Genomic DNA, 23,925 nt, shown 5'->3' on the forward strand with positions numbered 1-23,925 from the left:
GTTAGCTGGTGACCTAGAATGCGTGGGGTAATAGACACTTGGACTTTAAATTGAAATTAGGGAAGGGACAAGGCAATATTGCAGGGCAGCAAAACGGATAATGAGAGTGTTGAGAAGAAATGTTAAAATAAGATATCTTCAAATAGAATGGAGTGGGGAGAAAATGATAAAAAGGGTATAGTTGAAGACATCACAATTGAGTGCATGAAGCATTAGTAACAAGATAGGCAAATTAATGGCCCAAATAAAAGTCTGGATATGAAACACATTAACTCCATTTGCCCTGACAGCCTTGACCCACTGCAATTCACCTGTCAAAACAGGAAGTGCATGTGCCACTTCCTTGCCCCTACACTCATCTCTGAACCATTGGACAGTAAAGACACCTATGTTGGACTATTGCTTATTGACTACAGCTCTGGCTTCACTACTGTAATTCCAAGTAAATTCATCTCCAAAGTGCTAGACCAGGCACTCAACACCTCCCTTTGCAATTAGATCCTGCCGTGCAGAGTCCTTACTTCCTGAGATTAGTAAGGATAGACAGCGGCATTTTCACAGTGATTATCAACACAGGTGCCCCATGAAGCTGCATCTTCAGCCTCAGCCTCTACTCTACATGCTGTATAGTCACAACAACATGGGCAGATTTGAGAAATTTGCAGGTGATATCTCAAATGAGTCAGAGTACAGAAAGGAGAAAGAGGGCCTAGTGACATGGTGTCACGACAACAAACTGTCTGTGTCAGCAAAACAAAAGATCTGGCCATAGACTTCAGGAAGGGGGCAGTGCACATGCTCCTGTCTATATCAACAGTGCTGAGGTTGAGAAAGTTGGGAACTTCAAGTTCCTAGGAGTGGACATCACAACAGCCTGTACTGCTCCAACCAGCTTGACAACATGATCAAGAAAGCCCACCATCTTCTACTTAGAGGACAAAGGAAATTTGGCTTGTCTCCTTTAACCATCACCAGCTTTTACTGATGCACGGTAGAAAGCATCCTATCCACATGCATCGTGACTTGGTATGGCAACTGCTCTGCTTGTGACTGCAAGAAACTGTAGAGAGTTTTGGATACGACTCAGCACATCACAGAAACCAGTCTCTCCCCTCCATGTACTCCATCTACACTTCTCACTGCCTCAGTAAAGCAGTCAACATAATCAAAAACTCCGCCTACTCCCCCCACCCCTTTGGGCTGAACATACGAAAGGGTGAAAGCACATCTAAGGACAACTGTTATAAGACCATTAAATGATCTTAAGATAGACTTTTGACGTGGTCTACTCATTGTGACCTTGTTAAACTGTGCTGCACTTCTCTAACTGTAGCACTTTATTCTGTACTGTTATCACTTTACCATCTACTACCTAAATGCACCTTTGTGATGAAATGATCTGTATGAATGGCATACAAGATGTGTTTTTCACTGTACCTTGGGACAGCTGACAATAATGTGAGATGTGGCAGCCTTGGGAGAACGCCCCTCTCCCGCAGAGTCACATCTGCCAGAAGTGCATACGGCTGGGTGATCTGGAAGACCGTGTAAGGAATCTGGAGCAGCACCTGGATGACCTTCGACTCATAAGGGAGAATGAGGCAGTCATAGATGAGAGCTACAGGGAGGTAGTCACACCGAGGCTGTCGGAAGCAGGTCGTTGGGTGACAGTCAGAGGGGGGAAAGCGAAGGTGAGCAGACAGGTAGTGCAGAGCACCCCTGTAGCCATTCCCCTGAATAATAAGTTTACCATCCTGGATACTGTTGGCGGGGACGACCGACCAGGTGTGAGCCATGGTGGCAGGGCCTCCGGCACTGAGTCTGACCCGGTGGTGCAGAAGCGTGGGACGGAGAAGAGGAGAGCTGTCGTCATTGAGGACTATAGTCAGGGGAGCAGACAGGAGATTTTGTGAACGTGAGAAGGACACCCGCATGGTTTGTTGTCTCCCGGGTGCCAGGGTCTGGGATGTCTCTGACCGGGTGCACGACATCCTGGTACGAGAGGGAAAGCAACCAGAAGTCGTGATACATGTTGGGACCAATGACATAGGCAGGAAGAGGGATGAGGTCCTGAAGTGTGAGTTTCGGGAACTAGGCAGAAGGCTGAAGAACAGGACCTCAAGGGTGGTGTTCTCAGGATTGCTGCCAGTACTACATGACAGTGATGGTAAGAATTGGAGGAGATGGCAGTTGAATACGTGGCTGAATAGTTGGTGCAGGGAGCAGGGTTTTAGATTTTTAGATCATTGGGCTCTCTTCTGGGGAAGATGGGACCTGTACAGATTGGATGGGTTGCACCTGAACTCGAGGGGGAGCAATATCCTTGCAGGTACGTTTGCTAGCATGGTTCGGGAGGGTTTAAACTAATTTGCAAGGGGGATGGGAACCAGAGCGATAGAGCAGAGAAAGAAGTGCATGGAGTAAAGCCAGATCTAACATATAGAGAGGCTTTGAGGAAAGAGAAGGAGAATAAATGGTGTAAAGACAGTAAGGTAGAAGGGCTGAAATGTGTGTACCTCAATGCAAGAAGCATCAGGAACAAAGGTGATGAACTGAGAGCTTGGATACATACGTGGAATTATGATGTAGTGGACATTACAGAGACTTGGCTGGCACCAGGGCAGGAATGGATTCTCAACATTCCTGGATTTCAGTGCTTTAAAAGGGATAGAGAGGGCGGAAAAAGGGGAGGAGGAGTGGCATTACTGGTCAGGGATACTATTACAGCTACAGAAAGGGTGGGTAATGTAGCAGGATCCTCTTTTGAGTCAGTATGGGTGGAAGTCAGGAACAGGAAGGGAGCAGTTGCTCTACTGGGGGTATTCTGTAGGCCCCCTGGTAGCAGCAGAGATACAGATTGGGAGGCAGATTTTGGAAAGGTGCAAAAATAACAGGGTTGTTATCATGGGTGACTTTAACTTCCCTAATATTGATTGGCACCTGATTTGTTCCAAGGGTTTAGATGGGACAGAGTTTGTAAGTGTGTCCAGGATGGATTCCTGTCACAATATATGGACAGGCCGACTAGGGGGGATGCCATACTAGATCTAGTACTAGGTAATGAACCGGGTCAGGTCACAGATCTCTCAGTGGGTGAGCATCTGGGGGACAGTGACCACTGCTCCCTGGCCTTTAGCATTATCATGGAAAAGGATAGAATCAGAGAGGACAGGAAAATTTTTAATTGGGGAAGGGCAGATTATGAGGCTATAAGGCTAGAACTTGCGGGTGTGAATTGGGATGATGTTTTTGCAGGGAAATGTACTATGGACATGTGGTCAATGTTTAGAGATCTCTTGCAGGATGTTAGGGATAAATTTGTCCCGGTGAGGAAGATAAAGAATGGTAGGGTGAAGGAACCATGGGTGACAAGTGAGGTGGAAAATCTAGTATGCTGCCTTCTTCCACCTGTCATGAGCTTTAGGAAGCAAGGATCAGATGGGTCTATTGAGGAATATAGGGAAGCAAGAAAAGAGCTTAAGAAGGGGCTGAGAAGAGCAAGAAGGGGGCATGAGAAGGCCTTGGCGAGTAGGGTAAAGGAAAACCCCAAGGCATTCTTCAATTATGTGAAGAAAAAAAGGATGACAGCAGTGAAGATAGGACCGATTAGAGATAAAGGTGGGAAGATGTGCCTGGAGGCTGTGGAAGTGAGCGAGGTCCTCAGTGAATACTTCTCTTCAGTATTCACCAATGAGAGGGAACTTGATGATGGTGAGGACAATATGAGTGAGTTTGATGTTCTGGAGCATGTTGATATTAAGGGAGAGGAGGTGTTGGAGTTGTTAAAATACATTAGGATGGCTAAGTCTCCGGGGCTTGACGGAATATTCCCCAGGCTGCTCCACGAGGTGAGGGAAGAGATTGCTGAGCCTCTGGCTAGGATCTTTATGTCCTCGTTGTCCACGGGAATGGTACCGGAGGATTGGAGGGAGGTGAATGTTGTCCCTTTGTTCAAAAAAGGTAGTAGTAGGGGTAGTCCGGGTAATTATAGACCAGTGAGCCTTACGTCCGTGGTGGGAAAGCTGTTGGAAAAGATTCTTAGAGATAGGCATTCAGAGAATCATGGTCTGATCAGGGACAGTCAGCATGGCTTTGTGAAGGGCAGATCATGTCTAACAAGCCTGATAGAGTTCTTTGAGGAGGTGACCAGGCATATAGATGGGGGTAGTGCAGTGGATGTGATCTATATGGATTTAGTAAGGCATTTGACAAGGCTTATTCAGAAAGTCAGAAGGCATGGGATCCAGAGAAGTTTGGCCAGGTGGATTCAGAATTGGCTTGCCTGCAGAAGGCAGAGGGTGGTGGTGGAGGGACTACATTCAGATTGGAGGATTGTGACTAATGGTGTCCCACAAGGATCTGTTCTGGGACCTCTACTTTTCGTGATTTTTATTAACGACCTGGATGTGGGGGTAGAAGGGGGGGTTGGCAAGTTTGCAGACGACACAAAGGTTGGTGGTGTTGTAGATAGTGTTGAGGATTGTCAAAGATTGCAGACAGACATTGATAGGATGCAGAGGTGGGCTGAGAAGTGGCAGATGATGTTCAACCTGGAGATGGGACACTTTGGAAGGACAAACTCCAAGGTAGAGTACAAAGTAAATGGCAGGATACTTGGTAGTGTGGAGAAGCAGAGGGATCTGGGGTACATGTCCACAGATCCCTGAAAGTTGCCTCTCAGGTGGATAGGGTAGTTAAGAAAGCTTATGGGGTGTTAGGTTTCATAAGTCGAGGGATAGAGTTTAAGAGTCACGATGTAATGATACAGCTAAATAAAACTCTGGTTAGGCCACACGGAGTACTGTGTCTATTTCTGGTTGCCTCACTATAGGAAGGATGTGGAAGCACTGGAAAGGGTACAGAGGAGATTTACCAGGATGCTGCCTGGTTTAGAAAGTATGCATTATGATCAGAGATTAAGGGAGCTAGGGCTTTACTCTTTGGAGAGAAGGAGGATGAGAGGAGACATGATAGAGGTGTACAAGATAATAAGAGGAATAGATAGAGTGGATAGCCAGCGCCTCTTCTCCAGGGCACCACTGCTCAATACAAGAGGACATGGCTTTAAGGTAAGGGGTGGGAAGTTCAAAGGGGATATTAGAGGAAGGTTTTTTACTCAGATAGTTGGTGCCCTGGAATGCGCTGTCTGAGTCAGTGGTGGAGGCAGATACACTAGTGAAGTTTAAGAGACTACTAGACAGGTATATGGAGGAATGTAAGGTGGGGGCTTATATGGGAGGCAGGGTTTGAGGGTTGGCACAACATTGTGGGCCGAAGGGCCTGTACTGTGCTGTACTATTCTATATTCTATAATAAACCAATTTACCTATTAAAGTTGGTTCCATCCAAAAACTGTTATAGAGACACGGTTTCAAGTGACCAAGTTTGGGAATTAAATACTTGTAGAAGTGGGAAGCAAAATTGTAAAGGAGAGCTACCCTTATAATAAAAGATGGGATAAAATGCAGTAGGGAGAAAGAATCTGAATTTGGAAAACTAAGTAGAATCAATTTGGGTGAAGCTAAGAAAGCAGGGGATAAATAGTACTGGTGTGAGTTCACTGTTTACTCTCAGACAAAAAGTACTGTAGTAATGTAGAACAAAGGAAAATTCAGGAAAATGTGAGATGTATGTACTTGACACAGACTGGGTAAACCAAATTAGCAGCAATATTATGGAGGGTAATTTCACAGCATTTTTGATGAGGAATCAACCACAGTATGGACTTTTTTGGTTTAGAATTGTGCAATGAAAAAGGAAGTAGTTAATAATTTTGTGCTTATAGCATTTTTTTTGGTTTCAATTTGAGTTGTACAGAGAATATGGAAAGGTTTCTGATGATATAGATAGATTAAGGCACTACAGTGCTGCTACTTAACATCCACACATCCAAGCTTGATCTTGACTTTGGATGCTCTGTCAGAGTTTGCACATTCTTGTGATTGCAGAGTCTCTGCTAGATTGATTCCCTTCAAAAGATGTGTTTGTAGATTAACTAGCTATTGTAAATTGCCTGTTGATGTAAATAATGAAGGAATCAAAAATTAATTGATAGGGATAGGAGAGAATTAATTGCAGGGAACTAAAGGGAATGGGACTGATGGATTGTTTTGCTAGGGGCTGGCATGGGCTGTTGGCCAAATGGTAGTTCTCTCTGTAAGAAAGTAGGTGAGAGCATAACAGTTGGAACATAACATGAGATTATGGTTGGGGTCAGGGTTTGAGAATTTGATCATAAAATTTAAAAATGGAATTTTTTAACATGGTGAGAGCTGGAAATTAATTCATTGGTCCCTCGTAGCTGGTTACTGGAAGTTAATGTGCAGATACACCAGGTAATGAGGAAGGCAAAGTATATGCTGGTCATTATACTTGTACTCAAGTTCTCTTGCAATAAAAAATCTCTCTGCATCAACATTGGGCCCTCAATGAGAATGCGTTTGAGAAAATTCACTGGACTTGTTTCCCTGGCTAAAGGTGAATAGAGTACAGTGAGTGTTTGTCAGATTAATTCCTGGGATGGGAGAATTGTTATTGGGAGTGATTAATCAGAGCAAACCGGTGTTTTCTTCTAAATAAATGAATGTTGATTTCATTGATACATGTAAAATTATTATAGAAGTTGACAGGATAGCTTCAAGTATCACACACAAAATGCTGGTGGGACGCAGCAGGCCAGACAGCATCCATAGGAAGAAGCACAGTCGATGTTTCAGGCCGAGACCCTTCGTCAGGAAGGGTTTCAGTTGTTCTGCACCCTAAATCCGGCTATTGGTGCATTCTGCATCCCCATCACTGCTGTTTCACCATGCTTAAAATCTAGGAACCCCGCTCACATCCAAGCCTAGAATTAGCCAGACGCCAAATCATCAGGATTTCCGAATAATTGGATGATGGATTATTGGAGATTTTACTATATTGTAGGGAATTATGTAGTATAGAGTAAATGTAGAAAATTGGTATTTATGTAAAAGATTGGACATGATCCAGGCATGCTCTTAGCAGCACAGCAGTGGCAATGGGTTGAATGTAAAAGTTAATTTTGGTCCCTTCCAGAGTGGGACTTCTGTATAGTTGCCAAGGAAATGAACTGCAAGGATAAGGAAGTATTTCATACAATTTCAATCTCCTTATATACTTGTATTTGCATTTTAAGTGAAAGTTCGCAATATTGATCCCTAGCTTGACTGGTTTGACCTGTAAGGCAAGGTTGAGCAGAGTGGTCTCTGGAGTTTAAAAAAAAAAGATGTAGTTTTCATTGAAATGTTAAGAATTCTTAATACAACAGAATTCTTAATACAACAGAATGTCTGAGCATGATGCTCATATTAATGAGGAAGAAAGCAATTCTGGAAGCGGCAGAAAAAGGCTTTGGCCACTGCCTGAGATGAGGAGAAATTCCTTCTGATAAATGTCAGTCTTTGAGATTCTGTCCCCGGAGGGTTATGGATGCTGAATTTTGCAAGAGAGATTAGACTATAGGGAAACTGAAAGTCATTAATAGTAATCAGGTAGAAGGCGGTGGATGGGTCAGGTTATTAAAAGATCATGTTTGAGTGGTCCTAACTCTCACTCTTATTCCTGCTTATTATTTTGTATGTTCACAATCATTGGCTGTCTCTAGTTGAAAAATCTCAGTCTTGGATGTACTTAATGATTCAGTATCTACTGCTTTCTGCAGTGGAAAATTCCATAGATTGACAATCTTCTGATCTCATTTTAATATATGGATGAAGATGAAAAAAGCCAGGATAAGCTTAGCAATAATTAGTTCAAATGTAGACATGGGTTGACCTGATCCTAGCAGTAATCCAGCTTGACATTTCCAACTCCTCCTGGAATCTATATAGTCTTCAGTGAGGGTTGAAATGGGATTCTTCCTTCCTCCTCTTATTTGTATATCTGTGCACTTGTAATGCTACTGTGACACTGTAATTTCTTTGTGATCAATTAAGTATCTACCTATCTATCTCTAGGGGTGAGGTGGTATAGTCTAAAAGCCAAGGCAAGTAATGCAAAGATTGGGAATATTCTTCTTCAATCCCTCCAGATTATTTCTGGACATTTAAGTTCACTTTGTGTCTAAATTACCAAATGTATAAATTAATGAGCTATGACTTAAAAATTGTAATGAACAGTATTTCGTAATCACTTGTAAGGAACTGATGTCAGCATCAAGATTGTATGCCATAATATGCTAACTATTGACTATGTTATCCTTTGATACACTAATGAACAGTGAAATACAATCATCTTTATGAACTGCCTAAAAATGTGTTTCTATTTTTAAAGGTGTTCTATGATTATGGCATATTATTGAATGATCTTCAATAGATCAAGAATATAATACCTGCCCTGCAAACCTTGCCAAATCTGCTTTTGGAGTATCTGGAGACTGGTGTTTAAAATTAGGAGATGTGTCTGACAAACATATTTGAGATCAATTTGACATAATCTAAGAGAAAGGTTTGATTGATCTTGGAGCAGGTTAAGAGGTCGGCGCAACATCATGGGCTTAAGGACCTGTACTGTGCTATAATGTACTATGACTAAATGAACAGAATTATACCTTGTATAGCCAATGTGCCAGACCTCATTATTATAATTCCAGGATATTTCCCATTGCATGAGGAAAGATAGACAAGGCGTGGTTGTTAAATGGTATTTAGGTGCGTAGTTGTGGCTCTGGGTCTCACACACACCCACTCCAAGTTGTCTGGCAGCGGGTAATACATGAAGAAGGAAATTTCCTGATTGCCACCTAGTGTCCCCTCCCTTGGGTGGTGAATCTATTGAACAGCATTTGGAAGAAATACTGGGAGTAGCAAACCACAATATGTATTTGATGGGGACTTTAATCCCTTCTCCAAGAGTGGTTCATCAGTACTGGCAATGACTGAGTCCTGAAGGACATAACTGCCAGACTTGGTCTGAAAACACCCTTAGCTGTTATTTGTTGATTATGCATCTGTTCATGTTGACATTAAGTGTGACCACAGTTTATGAGAGACACTCCTGTTTTTTCATATGAAGGATACCTTTTTTCATGTGTGGTATATTAATTAGTGTTAAAGAAATTGTCACAGAACAGATCTGGGCATCAATGAGGCACTGTGGCCATTAGCAGAGGTCAAATGGCATTCAATCACAATCAATAACTTAATGTTTGGCAGCTTCTGTTCCTCTAATTCATTGCCATCAAGCCAGGAGATCAATGTCAGTTCAATGAGGAGTGCAGAAGAACACACTGGAACAGTACCATCCATACCTAAAAGAGAGTTGCCATATGATAAAGCTACAGCACTGGACAGTATGCAAGCTAAACAACATGAGTAAGCCTGATGTTGTCATACTCTCAGAGCTATTCTTTGTGCAGCTATTTTCTGTATTTACGGTGAAGGTTTTCCAGTCGCTTAAGAGCTGCTCCATGAAGTATAGATTTTTCTGCAAGGTTCCATGATAGATAGCTCTTCACAGACCATACCTCATTATTACTGTTAACCCTTAGACAATAGGGATGACAGAATTTCTTAACTGCCTTGACGTTGTAAACTTCTTTCGATCTACCCGACGCAAGGACACCACGTACTACGGTGAATGTAACTTTAACTCCTTATTAGCAAGTTACCAGAGAGACCCCTCCTGAAGCACTCCCTTGGGCTGCTCCGGGGGTCTCTGGTTTCTGAAGCAAATACAGTGCTTTTTATACGTATGCAGTCATGTACATAGATACTGGTGGGTGCACTCCCTTAGTTTCTGTACGGATGAGTATTGTTCAACTTATCAGCCATAAATTATTTGTGTAACAGCTCAACTTCCCTTATGTCTGGGAACAGCCAGACATAGTCTTACCCCTCAGAGTTTCCCACCCTTGAAACAAGCATTCGTTAGCTTATCTAGCAAGCGGTATGTTTCTTACAGCAGTTAATCAAACAAGGACTGAAGTTACAGGCAACACACATAAAAGTTGCTGGTGAACGCAGCAGGTCAGGCAGCATCTCTAGGAAGAGGTACAGTCGACGTTTCGGGCCAAGACCCTTCATCAGGACTAACTGAAGGAAGAGCTAGTAAGAGATTTGAAAGTGGAAGGGAGAGGGGGAGATCCAAAACGATAGGAGAAGACAGGAGGGGGAGGGATGAAGCCAAGAGCTGGACAGTTGATTGTAAAAGGGATATGAGAGGATCATGGACAGGAGGCCTAGGGAGTAAGAAAGAGGGAGGGGGGAAGCCCAGAGGATGGCCGAGGAGTATAGTGAGAGGGACAGAGGGAGAAAAAGGAGAGAGAGAAAAAGAATGTGTGTATATAAATAAATAATGCATGGGGTACGAAGGGGAGGTGGGGCATTAACGGAAGTTAGAGAAGTCAGTGTTCATGCCATCAGGTTGGAGGCTACCCAGACGGAATATAAGGTGTTGTTCCTCCAACCTGAGTGTGGCTTCATCTTTACAGTAGAGGAGGCCGTGGATAGACATGTCAGAATGGGAATAGGACGTGGAATTAAAATGTATGGCCACTGGGAGATCCTGCTTTCTCTGGCGGACAGAGCGTAGGTGTTCAGCAAAACGGTCTCCCGGTCTGTGTCGGGTCTCGCCTATATATAGAAGGCCGCATTGGGAGCACCGGACGGAATATATCACCCCAGCCGACTCACAGGTGAAGTATCGCCTCACCTGGAAGGACTGTCTGGGGAACTACTGTCAATGTAAAGGATTAAATCTGCAGACGGGAAAGCTTTGTCCGAGAGATCCAGGCGGGGAGCAGTCAAAAAGTGGTTCCTCATTAAGCAGTCATGGGGTGGTTCTGTGAGGTCCTCAGGTGGGCTTTCTAAAAAGGTGGTGGGGTTGATGGTAGTGCAGTAGGCAAAGGTGAGAAGTGGGTTATTAAGGAGTGCTACCTCATATCTGTTCAATCTAACCTGGGTGAGGTGTTGGGTTTGATGGGAGGTCAAAAGTGCAGTTATAGTGTATGAGGAATAAACAACTACGGGCTGCTGCAGAGTTACGTTGGAGGCTGCTGTTACAAGAGAGTAAATGGCTGGGAGCATCTGTGAACATGGTGGGAGACCCCTTGCCACTGGGTCTAAGCAGGTGGAGAAATATGCCATTGGTCTTTTCCTATCTCCATGAGTCTGAGCAAGGACTGCTGTAGCGCAATCTTCCAGGACATTAATAAATAACTGGAAGGGGCGGTCATAGAGGGGACGTCCAAGAGCCGGAGCACTGGCCAACGCCTGTTTGAGTTAGTCGAAAGTGGCCCTTTGTTCTTGTGTGAGTTTGAAAAGTCCTGCCATCTGGCTGGATGCCAGGGGCGAGAGGTGCTTAGTTAGGAGGGCAACGTAGGGTAGCCACTGTCTGCAAAAGACCCAGGAAGGCCCTCATACTCTTTGGTATGGTTGGCGGTGGGGAAGGGCTGGCGAGCAACAGGTCATCCACGTATTGGATAATGGATGACCCCCCTGGCAGCTACAAGTCCTTAAGTTGGTTATGTAGAATTTGAGAGAAGATGGTCGGAGAGCGGACAAATCCTTGTGGAAGGTGTGTCCAAGTGTATTGCTGGCCTTGGAAAGTAAAGGCAAACAAATACTGGGAGTCGGGGGACAGTGGATTCGCAAAAAATGCATGCTGCAGGTCAATAATGGTGAAAATACATGAGTCTGCAGGGACATTACTGAGAATGGTGGCATGGTTGGGGACGACAGGGTGTAAAGGTTCAACTATCCCCCGTAAGTCATGTAGCACGTGCGACTCTGTCCATCCAGGTTTGGGGGCGGGTAGAGTAGGGGTGTTACAAGGTGATTGGCCAGGGACCAAGATGCCCTGTTTGCAAAAAGCGTCCACCAGGGAAGTGATACTATCAACAGCGTCCTTCCGGAGGGGGTATTGTGGAATGGAGAGCAGCTATACTCCCTGTTTCACCCGAATTTGCACTGGGGTCACCCAGGTTAATCCTACCTCAACCTTTGATGCGGCCCATAAGTTAGGGGCTGGCTCATCCGAGGGGAGGCGGTGAGGCTGGTGATGATGGACACAGCCTGTTACCGAAAAAGGGGTAAGGTAATAAGTCAAAGTTTTGTCTGGGAACATCTGGGGAGTTCCGAGGAGGCTCGGGTCTGCCTGTTCTGGCAGTCGGCAGGCTAGAAATCCTAACTACCTTGGTTTGTGTCCTGCAGCCACTGACAGGGTAATGTGGGGGGACACAAGACCCAACTGGCTCCATATCTCAGTAGGCACCTGAACTAATAATGCTGCTCCCTCCTTACCCTTTACATCTCCCAGGACAGTAATGCTGACCATGTTGCCCACAAAGGGGGCATAATGGGTTTCTAATTCCTTTGAGACCCCTGAGGGGTCATATGCCAGTGTTATGTGTGGGTCGGGCACCTGCAAAGGTGGGTTGAAGTTTCCGGGACGAAGGTCCACAGCCCACCACTGAGGAGGATGGTGGACCCAAAGAGTCCTCTGGAGTTGGGACCACTAATAGTAATTCCAGCATCAAGACATTTCATTTTAAGTGGGACGGAGCACAGCAGGTCCCTCCCTGCTAGGTTAACTCTGAGGTCCGGAGTTTGGGCAAACTGAATTGTACTCTGTTGGTCCCCAGATTGGACTCGTAGGGGTTCTGTCAGTGGGTAGGATTTTTCTTGTCCCATTAAACTGCTCAGGGTCACTGAGGTGTCTGACATTCTGAAACCATCTTGATTGATACAGGAAGATTCAAGTGTTGACGTAGTTGTCCCAGTATCTAGCATAAACGGAACATTGTTTCCTCCCACTAATAGGTTAAATATGAGCTCTTCTTCAGGGTTATCAGTGAGAATGGGGAGCATCACGCCAGTGTCTGGCTGATCAACTAGTCAGGCAGAAAACGGGTTATTGGCGATGAATGGTTGCCACCGACCCGGAAGTCTGGACTGTCGTTGGCGATCGGGACATTCCCTTTGCCGGTGATAGAGGTGCCACAGAGGTAGCATCCTGTAACCCTAACGCCTGCTAAGGGTGGTTGCTGGGGCCCGGACGACAGAGGTCCATAGTTAGGGTTTCCCTCAGGCATAGGTCGGCCGCGGAAATTGGGCAGTGGTGCATACGAGGGTCCATGTGTTGGGGTTCTGGGACCGTTGGGATATGTAAGGTACCCGCTTCCCGAATGATCATCCCATCCAGGGACACAAAACTGAGGTTCCATCTGATACCCTACATTATCAGGACCGGGACGTTGGGGCTAGGGAGGCCTCTGGACCATCTTGTGTTTTACTTTAGTAGGCTTGGATTCCTTAACGGTATCCCAATAATAAGTGAGTGCCCGTCTCATCTGGGGACGAGTGTTATCAGGCCGATCCATATTATTTGTTCTCATAGCTGTAGCAACACCTTCAGGGATACATTGCGAAAGGAGAGCATTAAACTGGGGCGAGGAGCCTCCAGTGTTATAGACAGTATCTCCTGCATATGTAGCATAAGCCGAACAGAAGCGGTTCCAGAAATCAGGGCTGTCCTCCTCCCTCGGCCTGCATTCTAATACTTGGATGACATCTACCGGCTGCTGTAGGGTTCTCTTAAGGGCCTGCTTGATCCTGTCAGTCTGGTCAGCTGATTCTGGGACTGCTGCTTTAAATTCCTGCCAGTTAGAGTGCTTCAGGTACTCTTTCTACTTAGTCCGCTCCTCTGGGGTAAGGGTCATACAGCAACGGCTAAAGAGATCTTGGGGGGGGGGGTGGCCTGATACATCTTAATAGTTCCGGTTATGTGTTCTATTAAACCTTCGGGATTAGTCTTGCGGTTAGGCGTGTGGCTCATAATTAGACACATCTCCTGAGGTTTGCAAGGAGTATACACCTGAATGGTAGGGTCCTGCCCTTGCCCTGCATTGAGGTTGGGAACCGTTCTGTTGGGAAATTGTGTCCTTACCCCATTTCCTTGGGGATGTATCGGGCCCTCTGGGTCATCATCATCAGTGTCAGGGTCATACTCAGTGTCCGTGTCGGGGTCAACCAAGGGTCCGTCACCCACCAGAAAGTTCCGTTGCCTTCTCGAACTCTTGGTGGTATGTTTACGGGGGGGGGGGGTGCTTTTTCTGTTTTGATTGATTCCTGGTCCGTGCTGCAACAGGGTCGCAGAACTGTTCCTGGGGTGGGGTTGAATGAGCAACAGAAGCAATCGAAGGAGATACTGTTGCATCCTTTTGAGAGGCATCGGGCAAATTATGCAGAGGTGGTGGCGGGATCGGGGGTATATGGGAGCGGTGGGGCGAATCATCCAATCCTCCTCAGTTTCATCCGTATCATTATTTTGGAACAACAGGGGCAGACCAGACATGTCAGGATGTACCTCCGTTTTACCTTTGTGATCACCATTTTTGTTTCCCAGTTTCTCTTTCCTTTCATGTCTTTCTCCTGCTCTCTCTCTCTCTCTCTCTCTCTCTCTCTTTACTCTGGTCAACATCGTAATCCTCACACTGATACTTCAAAACCTCCCAAGATTTAGGATTACCCTGCTTGACACATACACTAATCCCTCTTCTATGCGCATTATATTCCTAGCTACTCTGTCTAGACTTGTTTAATTCCTCGGCCGTCTTTCTCCATGTTGACATTAATATTTTCCACCTTTCTGCGGAACCCCTTTTCCACAGCGCCTCCTCTGCCTTGATACATTTATCCACACCCGACAAGTGCCCCCTAATGGTCATGTCTCATTCCCTAGTTTTTTATTTAATGACGCTGACAGTCTGCGAAAATCATTTTCATCCCTCGGGTTGTCTTTACAAAGTTTAAATAAAGGTGTATCAGGTCCCTCCCGATTTATCAAGGGTCTGACCCATTTTAGGATTCAAATTATTCACCCTTATTAACCTAGTGCCATGTCTCTCTGCACCCACTTCAGGGTCCTGATCTTCGCTGGGGGATTTCCCCTCTTAACAACTGGTCTAAGGCAGGGTGTCCGAGACAGGCACTTTCAAACAATATTATCCACTATACTTAAAGTTTTGAGGACTCTAACCCCAGATACCTTAATTTTGAGGACTTGAACCTTACCTTTTGATACCTTAATTCTCAGGACTCGAACCTCACCTTCTTGGTTACCATAGTACTCAGGTACTTTAACTGTGGTTCTTCAGGAGCTCGTTAGAGGGTCACCCATCAGACGAAAGGATCACCAAAGTGGTCAACTAATGAGAGGGATCGAGGTAAATCTTACCTCATGGGCCCATCTGTCTCAGGTCATTGCCGCAGAGTTGATCACTGAACCCGTCTTCAAGGAGATACCTCGTCTTGAGCTCCTGGCTGGCTCGCCAAATTGTCGTAAACTTCTTTCGATCTACCCGATGCAAAGACACCACGTACTACGGCGAATGTAACTTTAATTCTTTATTAGCAAGTTACCAGAGAGACCCCTCCTTAAGCACTGTCTTGGGCTGCTCTGGGGGTCTCTGGTTTCTGAAGCAAATACAGTGCTTTTTATACATATGCAGTCATGTACATAGGTACAGGTGGGTTCACCCCCTTAGTTTCTGTACAGATGAGTATTGTTTAACTTATCAGCCATAAATTGTTTGTGTAACAGCTTAACTACTCTTATGTCTGGGAACAGCCAGACATAGTCTTACCCCTCAGAGTTTCCCACCCTTGAAACAACCAGACATAGTCTTACCCCTCAGAGTTTCCCACCCTTGAAACAAGCATTCGTTAGCTTATCTAGCAAGTGCTATGTTTCTTACAGCAGTTAATCCAACAATGGTACAAATTATTCTATAAACAAGGACTGAAGTTACAGCGTTGCATACCAAGAATAATCACCCGCTCAGCTTATCTTGTGAGAAACACTTGTACCTCCATGCTTTTTTCAAAGTCTTAGCCACTATGACCCTTACAAAATAGCCAGGGTCACAAGAGGCCTGCGAGATGCTAACTTCTTTAACATTACATTACAAGAGGCCTGCGAGATGCTAACTTCTTTAACATTACATTACAAGAGGCCTGCGAGATGCTAACTTCTTAACATTATATTACATTGAGGTCCACAGTGATCAGCACATGTGAGGGGAAAATCACTGCTTAACTACTAGAAAATGCCAATATTACTTTAAGAATAGCCAGGAAATACAATCCTTGCCTTTGGGAAAATAAACATCTCTTGAAGACAGTGAAAAGTTGTGACTTGAAGAAGAGAGAGTGGGTGGGAAAAACATAGGAGATTGTACAAGTTGCCGATGACTCTGACGTTTGATTTCTTCAGTGCTGTCAAGATTACCCATTCTATCCCTCCGAAGTTCCATACTACCCAAGGCCAGAAGAGTTCAGAAAGGATAGTGAAGTATTTTTCAAACTTCTCAGCAATGTCCCTTGATGTTTCCTTATTGCAAACTATCTGGATAAGCCTCAGCAGCACTTCAGACTGACAAGAAGTCAATGAGGCTGTACGTCAACTAAAAGTCAGGAGTCTTAGAAGTAGTCCTTACTCCTGCTGCAGTTCTAAATATGGTGGTGACGAGTTTCTGTCTTGTACCCAGCCTTATCTTCCGTAACTGAGAAGAGGTGAACACTCTGTAGACCTCAGATACCCTCGATTGTGATAATCTGCAAGAAAGGAGATAAATCCAGTTGTGGTAACCTTTGGGGTTTCTGGATGTTTGCTCTGGAGAAAGTGATCCAACTGTTTCTCTCTACTGAAGAACTGCTTTCCTGAATTGTAGTGTGGCTTCTGTCCTTACATGCTGGATGTACTGTCATGTGTCACCTCCCAAAAGAAATGCAAGGAGTTGCTCAAACTGTTATACGTGGTGTTTATTTTTGTCCTGACAAAAGGCTTTTGTTTCTGTCAGTTAAGAACATCCTGCTTACATTTGCCAACCTTCAGAAATTAACAGTTTCCCAACAGATCCATTCTCAGTGTAGTTTGATATCAAGCAAAGCTATTATCATTGTCCCAACACTTCTGAATCTTGGGGAGATGTACTCATGCAATGCTCCTTAAATGATTTTTGCTGGAATGAAACTAATTTACAGGGCAAATAGGAAACTGTTTAACTTCGCTTCTGCTTAAGAAGAGGTCTCTCTAATATTAGTTGTCAAGGTACAATACGCAAGCAGTGTTTGAGTATGTGCATGTTTGGTGGTTGAACTCCAGTTTATTGCCAGCTTGTTTAATGAGAGAATAGATCTTGCCCTAAATATCTGTGAAGCCCCTGTACAGGTTTCCCCCGCCATCCGAAGATAGAGCGTTCCTATGAAATGGTTTGTAAGCCGGAATGTCGTAAAGCGAAGAAGCAATTACCATTTATTTATATGGGAAAATTTTGTGAGCGTTCACAGACCCAAAAATAACCTACCAAATCATGCCAAATAACACATAAAACCTAAAATAACAGTAACATATAGTGAAAGCAGGAATGATATGATAAATACACAGCCTATATAGAGTAGAAATACTTCTCCACAATCATTGCCTGAACTGTTCTCTGTAGTGAAAATCTCACGCATGCGCTCTCCAGTAGCCTTTAAGCTATGAAGCTGCCAAATCATACCAAATAACACGTAAAAATACACAGCCTATATAAAGTAGAAATAACGTATGTACAGTGTAGTATCACAGGAATCGGGAAGATAGTGAGCACACTGATGATGGTGTGTTAGGCTGAGTCGTCGGAGTTTGGGTGGTGCAGTGGCCCCCACCCTCCAGGCCGCGAACCGATACTGATTCGTGAAGCATGCAGAGGTACAGCGGTAGCCGGGAGGCACACAACACATCTTTAAGAAAAAAGCCGAAATAAACATGCTAATTAATTAGGTGCCGCCCGGCACGTAAATGTCGGCCCAGATCAGAGGCGATTGCCGATTGCGCCGCCTGTGATCTGGACCGACAATTACGTGCCGGACGGCACCTAATTAATTAGCATGTTTATTTCGGCTTTTTTCTTAAAGATGTGCTGTGTGCCTCACGGCTACTGCTATATTCTCTGCGAATCGGTATCTGTCCGTCGCTTGGGCATTGGGGTGGTGGGACACTAGGGTGTCATCTCATCGTCGTCTGTTTCCATTAGGGCAGGCAGCTCATCTTCTTCTATGTCTGCCTGCCTTGATATTGAAGGTTGAGGTTCATCGTCTGCTGTGGCTGATGTGGAAGTCTTGAAAAACGACAGTGTGCTTGACTGCTGAGCCTCGTGCATTTTTCTATCATACAGTTCTTTGTAAGGACTCAAACCATCTGGCAAATATGCCCTTTCAAAATTAAAGTCGTACTTTATCATTACTCATTTGGTTTTGATTGTTATCCTTTCCTCTTCCAATTGCATCAACTCTTCATCTATCAGTTCTTGGTCATGGGATGCCAAAACCTCTTCAACATCATCTTCGTCAACTTTCACAAGCCAAACTCACTTTGTCCTTACTTCGTTCACCACGATCGAAACGCTTAATTATGTCTAGTTTTACGATAGATGTAACACCCTTACGAGCTCTTTCAGGCTTTTCCGATGCCTTAGAACTCATCTTGCTAACGGCTGCTCACAGGCACGTGTTTAAGTAATGCCGGCTAGAATGCAGTTCCGAATCTGGGGGAGAGCGGCTGCTCGGGGCGCACGCTGCTTTTTCGTAACAGTGAAAACACCTTCTGTTAGTGAAAACAGGGAACTAATGTAGGTCTTTCATAACAGTGAGGTTTTGTAAAGCGAACGTTCGAAAAGCGGAGGACACCTGTACTATTTTGGCCTCTGTACTGCACTGGAAAGGATTTGGATGTTTCTATGTCTGCAGCCATGTCCCAATGAAGATAGACATCACATGAAACTTGTTGTGTATTCAGTCATATAGTATAGCCTTCGGCCATCTGAAGGTGGAGCAATGCATGTATGAAGATCAAAATCGCAAACAGGTCATGATTTACTAAGGCACCATTTATACCTGCCTCACCTCCTGAAGGATCAGTACAACCAATGTTTTTGCCACAGAATTCTCCAAATCTGCTGGCAGGATAAGTGTCAATGTCATCTCCCAGGTCATTTTTCCAGCACTGGGGCTCAGATGGGTAGGCTACATTGTCTGCAATGGCCATCATGAGAAGAGGTTGAGGTGGATAAAGGAAATGATTAGAAGATATTCCTAAGATCTTGTTGGGGGAGGATGGGTTAGGGTTATTACATCCCTGATGACTGGAATGGGTGTTGTACCTATTACATATTAGGAACATACTATTGTCATTTGTTGAAAGCGATATTTAGTGTTATTTAAACAATTATTTTCAGAGACCAAAGAACAAACTTTCATAACCTGCACCATATACTACCTGTCAAGACATAAGCTCATCGGTCTCAAATTTGTGATTTCCCTTTGGTTTCAAGTCCTAGACTCTGGCTTCCTACTTTGAGTTGACAGTAGTTTTTCATTGTTCTTCCAGGTTCTCATGATATTCCAGGGAATTCTTCTGATGATTCAAACAAGAACCTCACATCTCCCATGGGGTTTCAATTTGAATTTGCATTTATTTAAATCTTACATCCATCCCACAATGTGAGGGAGTAAGAATCGTTGCACTATGACTCTGTTGCAATGTACAGACGTGAATTTATAAGTCTAATGGCTAGTAGAAAGGAACAGTACCGTAGCCTGTTGGTCCTAGCTTTAATGCTGCAGTACCATTTGCCAAACAGAAGCAGTTGAAAAAGTCTATGGTTGGGGTGACTGGTGTCCCTGATGATCTTCCAGGCCGCCTTTCTACTCCTGCTGCTGTAATTGTCCTCCATGGAGGGAAGTTCATGTCCACAGATGCGCTGGGCTGTCGTGAATCACTCTCTACAGTGCCCAGTGATCAAGGTTGGTGCATTTCCCGTACCAGGTGATGATACAACTAGTTAGGATGCTCTCAATGGTGCCCCTGTAGAAGGTCTTGAGGATTTGGGAGCTCAGTTGCCTGAGGTGGAAGAGATGCTGTTGTGCTTTTTTTGCCAGTGTGTACAGGCCAGGTGAGATCTTCGGTGATGTGTATACCAAGGAATTTGAAACTACTCACTCTCGACTGCAGACCATTGATGTTGATTGGGCCGAGCCTGTCTTCATTCCTCCTGTAATCCACCGTCAGTTCTTTTGATTTTTGGACATTGAGAGAGAGGTTGTTATCTTGGCACCACTGTGTCAGGGTGTCAACCTCTCCTCTGTAGGCTGTCTCATCACTGCTAGAAATAAGGCCCATCAATGTTGTGTCATCTGTGAATTTGATCAGCGGATTAGAGCTGTGTGGCAGCACAGTTGTGGTGTAAAGGAAGTAGAGGAGGGGACCCTGGATGCAATCTCATCTCATGATTGTCTTAATCTAGGCTTTCTGTTTATTGTTTATTACCATGATAACAACTGGCTGTTGAAACCTTGGTTTCCCTCAGAAACATTTTAGTTTGGGTCCATTGTTCCTTATCTCACTACAACCAGATAGCTTCTTACAACCTCCTAGTTTCTTACTTCACCTACCCCCCCGCCTCCTCCACCCACCTTACCCCTCACTTGATTTTACCTATCACCTGCCAGTTTATACTGCTTTCCCTCCTCCCCATCTTATTCTGGTTTCTACCACCACCAGTTCCACCTTGACTGTTTATTCCTCTCTATGGATGGTGACGGAGTTCCTCCAGCATTATGTGTGTGTTGAACCAGATAGCCAGTGTATTTATTGTTGTTTATCTCTTGTGGTTTAGTTTATTCTGTGATTAACTAATACTGAAGGTTCACACCTATTGAAGTCATTGTAAGTCTTGCTGATATTTTCTTAGAATTCTTAGAAAACCTGAATTGCTAACCAAACTTTTGTAGCTGGTAACCCCCAAATATTGTTTTAAGCGGTTTTATTCTTCTGTTCTGTAATGGGTATTTTACCCCTTTGATTACTGCATGGCACAGTTGTACTGCTAGTAGAGTTGCTGCCTCGCAAGTTTCGGTAATTCAAATTTAGTCCTGTGCCTGTTCCCCTTGTGACCAGGTGGGTTTCATCCCTTCAGGTACTTCCATTTCAAAATTCAAGACTGTCTCGTGTCATTTCCAGTGCACAAGTGTAAAGGGGAACGGAATAATTGTAATTCCAGATCCAATGCAACATAAAAAAACAGTAAGATAAAGAAAACAATAATAAAAAAATATAAATACATAAGATAGCTTGTACACTTACTGTATGTACATAACTTGACACTAAGCACTTCCTGAGAAAGCTGAAGAAATTTGGCCTGTCCCCTAAAACCCTCACTAATTTTTATAGATGCACCGTAGAAAGCATTCTTCTAGGGTGCATCACAACCTGGTACGGAAGTTGTCTTGTCCAAGACCGGAAGAAGCTGCAGAAGATCGTGAACACAGCCCAGCATATCACACAAACCAATCTTCCGTCCTTGGTCTCACTTTACACCGCACGCTGTCGGAGCAGTGCTGCCAGGATAATCAAGGACACCACCCATCCAGCCAACACACTTTTCGTCCTTCTTCCCTCCGGGAGAAGGCTCAGGAGCTTGAAGACTCGTATGGCCAGATTTGGGAACAGCTTCTTTCCAACTGTGATAAGACTGCTGAATGGATCCTGACCCAGATCTGGGCCATACCCTCCAAATATCCGGACCTGCCTCTCGGTTTTTTTGCACTACCTTACTTTCCATTTTCTATTTTCTATTTATGATTTATAATTTAAATTTTTAATATTTACTATCAACTTGTACTCCAGGGAGCAGGAAGCGCAGAATCAAATATCACTGTGATGATTGTACGTTCTAGTATCACTTGTTTGGCGACAATAAAATATAAAGTACATGAGTATCTGTACATAGCTGACTCTGAAAGGAAATGATAAAGTAGTGGTGGTGGGGTGTGTGGAAAGGTGGGTTAGTTGTTGGAGGTGCTGATTAGCGTTAGTGCTTGGGAAAGTAACTGTTTTTGAATCAGATGGTCCTGGTGTGGATGCTACATTGCTTCCTCAGTCCTTGAGCAGGTTGGGTGAGATACTTCATGATGTTGCTGGCCTTTTTTCTGTATCTGTGTCCTTGATGGTAGGTAGGCTGATGCTTGTGTTGCGTTGGGCAGTTTTGACTACCTATTGTTGAGCCTTCCTGTCCACAGCAGTGCAGTTTCTGTACCATGCAGAGATGCAGCATGTTAGGACACTGTCTAGTGTGCATCTACAGAAGGGTGTTAATATTGATGTACATAGTCCAGCTTTCTTCAGCCTCCTCAGAAAGTAGAGGTGTTGGTGGGTTTTCTTAATTGTGTGGGAATCTATTCTATGACCATGGGAGGTTATAGGAGATGTGTACTCCAGAAGTTTGAAACTTTGCAGTTTCCATTACTGTGCCGCCGATGTAAAGGGGTGTGAGTGCGAGTTCTGAAGTCGATAACCATCTCCTTTGTCTTGCTGACATTGAGAAAGAAGTTATTTATCTGGCACCAGGTCTTAAGCTCTTCTCCCTCCTCTCTGTAGGTCACCTCATAGTTGGTGATGAGCCCCACCTACCAAAAATATGCAAATGATAGGTTAGTTGAACACTATAAATTATTCTTGCACTTTAGGGAGAGGTTTTGGGAACATGAGAAGTAAAAATGGTTTTGGTGTAGAATTAATGTAAATGGGTGTTTGATATTGGTGTGGACCTGGTGGCGAAAAGGCGTATTTCCATACAGACTCTAATGCAAAATGGAGAAAGAACATGAAGCAACTCATCTGTGGGGACATGCAGAGTACTAACATTAATGGTAGAAGCAGCACAAAATCTCCAATGTACCTAACTCCTTCAAGTACTTCCTTCCCCATCTGCAGCACAGTCTCAATCCTGCATTCGCCTCAACAGCCAGTTCAGAATTTGTAGAGAATCAAATAATCCTCAACTTAGAGGAACTGCCCAAGACATAAAGAAAATGGATCAGATTGAAGATCTGTGAATGTTAGTGGATAATTAGACAGTTAATTTAGGCCCTTGCTATTTTGTTACATACAGTAATAATGATCTTGATGTGCACATAGAAGGTTCCCAAAATATGTACACGTGGATTGGTGGTACTGTTGAGAGTAAGGATTGTCACTTTTTTTTAATGGAACAATATTGATGAACTCATAAGATGAGCAGAGAAATAAAAGAGGTATTTTGGGAAAACCACCAGAAGTACTGAGGAACAGAGAGGCCTTTGTCCAAGCATCTGTGGTGGCAGCAGGACAGGCAGACAAGATGCTTATGAAAGATACTTGCCTTCATTAGCTAAGGCATAGAGTATGAAAGCAAGGTGGCTGTAGTAAGCAAGGTAACTTTTGTTAGGCTATAGCTGGAATAGTAGTTGCTGTCATAGAGTTGTAGAACACTACAGATGGCCTTGGGCCATGGATTCAGTGCTGAACCATTCATGTGCCTCGTCCCATCATAGCACCCGGGCTATGCACCTGAACCATCGCCCTCCAAACCTCTTCTTATCCATGTACCTGTCTAAATTTCTTGTAAATGTTGAAATCTGCTCCTTCATCCTCCACTTGTGCTAGCAGCTCGTTCCACACTCTTGTCACCCTCTGAGTGAAGTAGTTCCCCCTTATGTTCCCCTTAAGCATTTCACCTTTCACCTTTAGCCTATGACCTCTAGTTGTAGTTTCACCCAACCTCAATGGAAAAAGCTTGCTTGCATTTACCCTATCTATACCCCTCATAATTTTTGTATACCTCGCGTTCGTATCTCCCGTTAATCTTCTACATTTTAAGGAATAAAGTCCTAACTTAGTCAACCTTTCCCTATAACTGAGATTCTCAAGTCCTGGCAACATTCTTGTAAATGTTCTCTGCACTCTTTCAACCTTGTTTACATTTTTCCTCTTGGTAGATGACCAAAATTGCACACAATTCTCCAAATCAAGCCTCACCAGTGTCTTATACAATTTCAATATAACATCCCAACACTGTCCCTCAATACATTGACTTATGAAGGCTGA

At 44.2% G+C, this 23,925-nt stretch overlaps 1 protein-coding gene across 4 annotated transcripts in view; it reads left to right on the top strand.

The window, feature by feature from the left end:
- The window catches only part of rngtt (RNA guanylyltransferase and 5'-phosphatase), a 384,142-nt gene that overhangs the window by 1,138 nt on the left and 359,079 nt on the right, over positions 1–23,925 (top strand). The gene's annotated exons all lie outside the window — the stretch shown is intronic.

Source organism: Mobula birostris, chromosome 2, assembly GCF_030028105.1.
Source record: "Mobula birostris isolate sMobBir1 chromosome 2, sMobBir1.hap1, whole genome shotgun sequence".
NCBI classification, from domain to species: Eukaryota; Metazoa; Chordata; class Chondrichthyes; order Myliobatiformes; family Myliobatidae; genus Mobula; species Mobula birostris.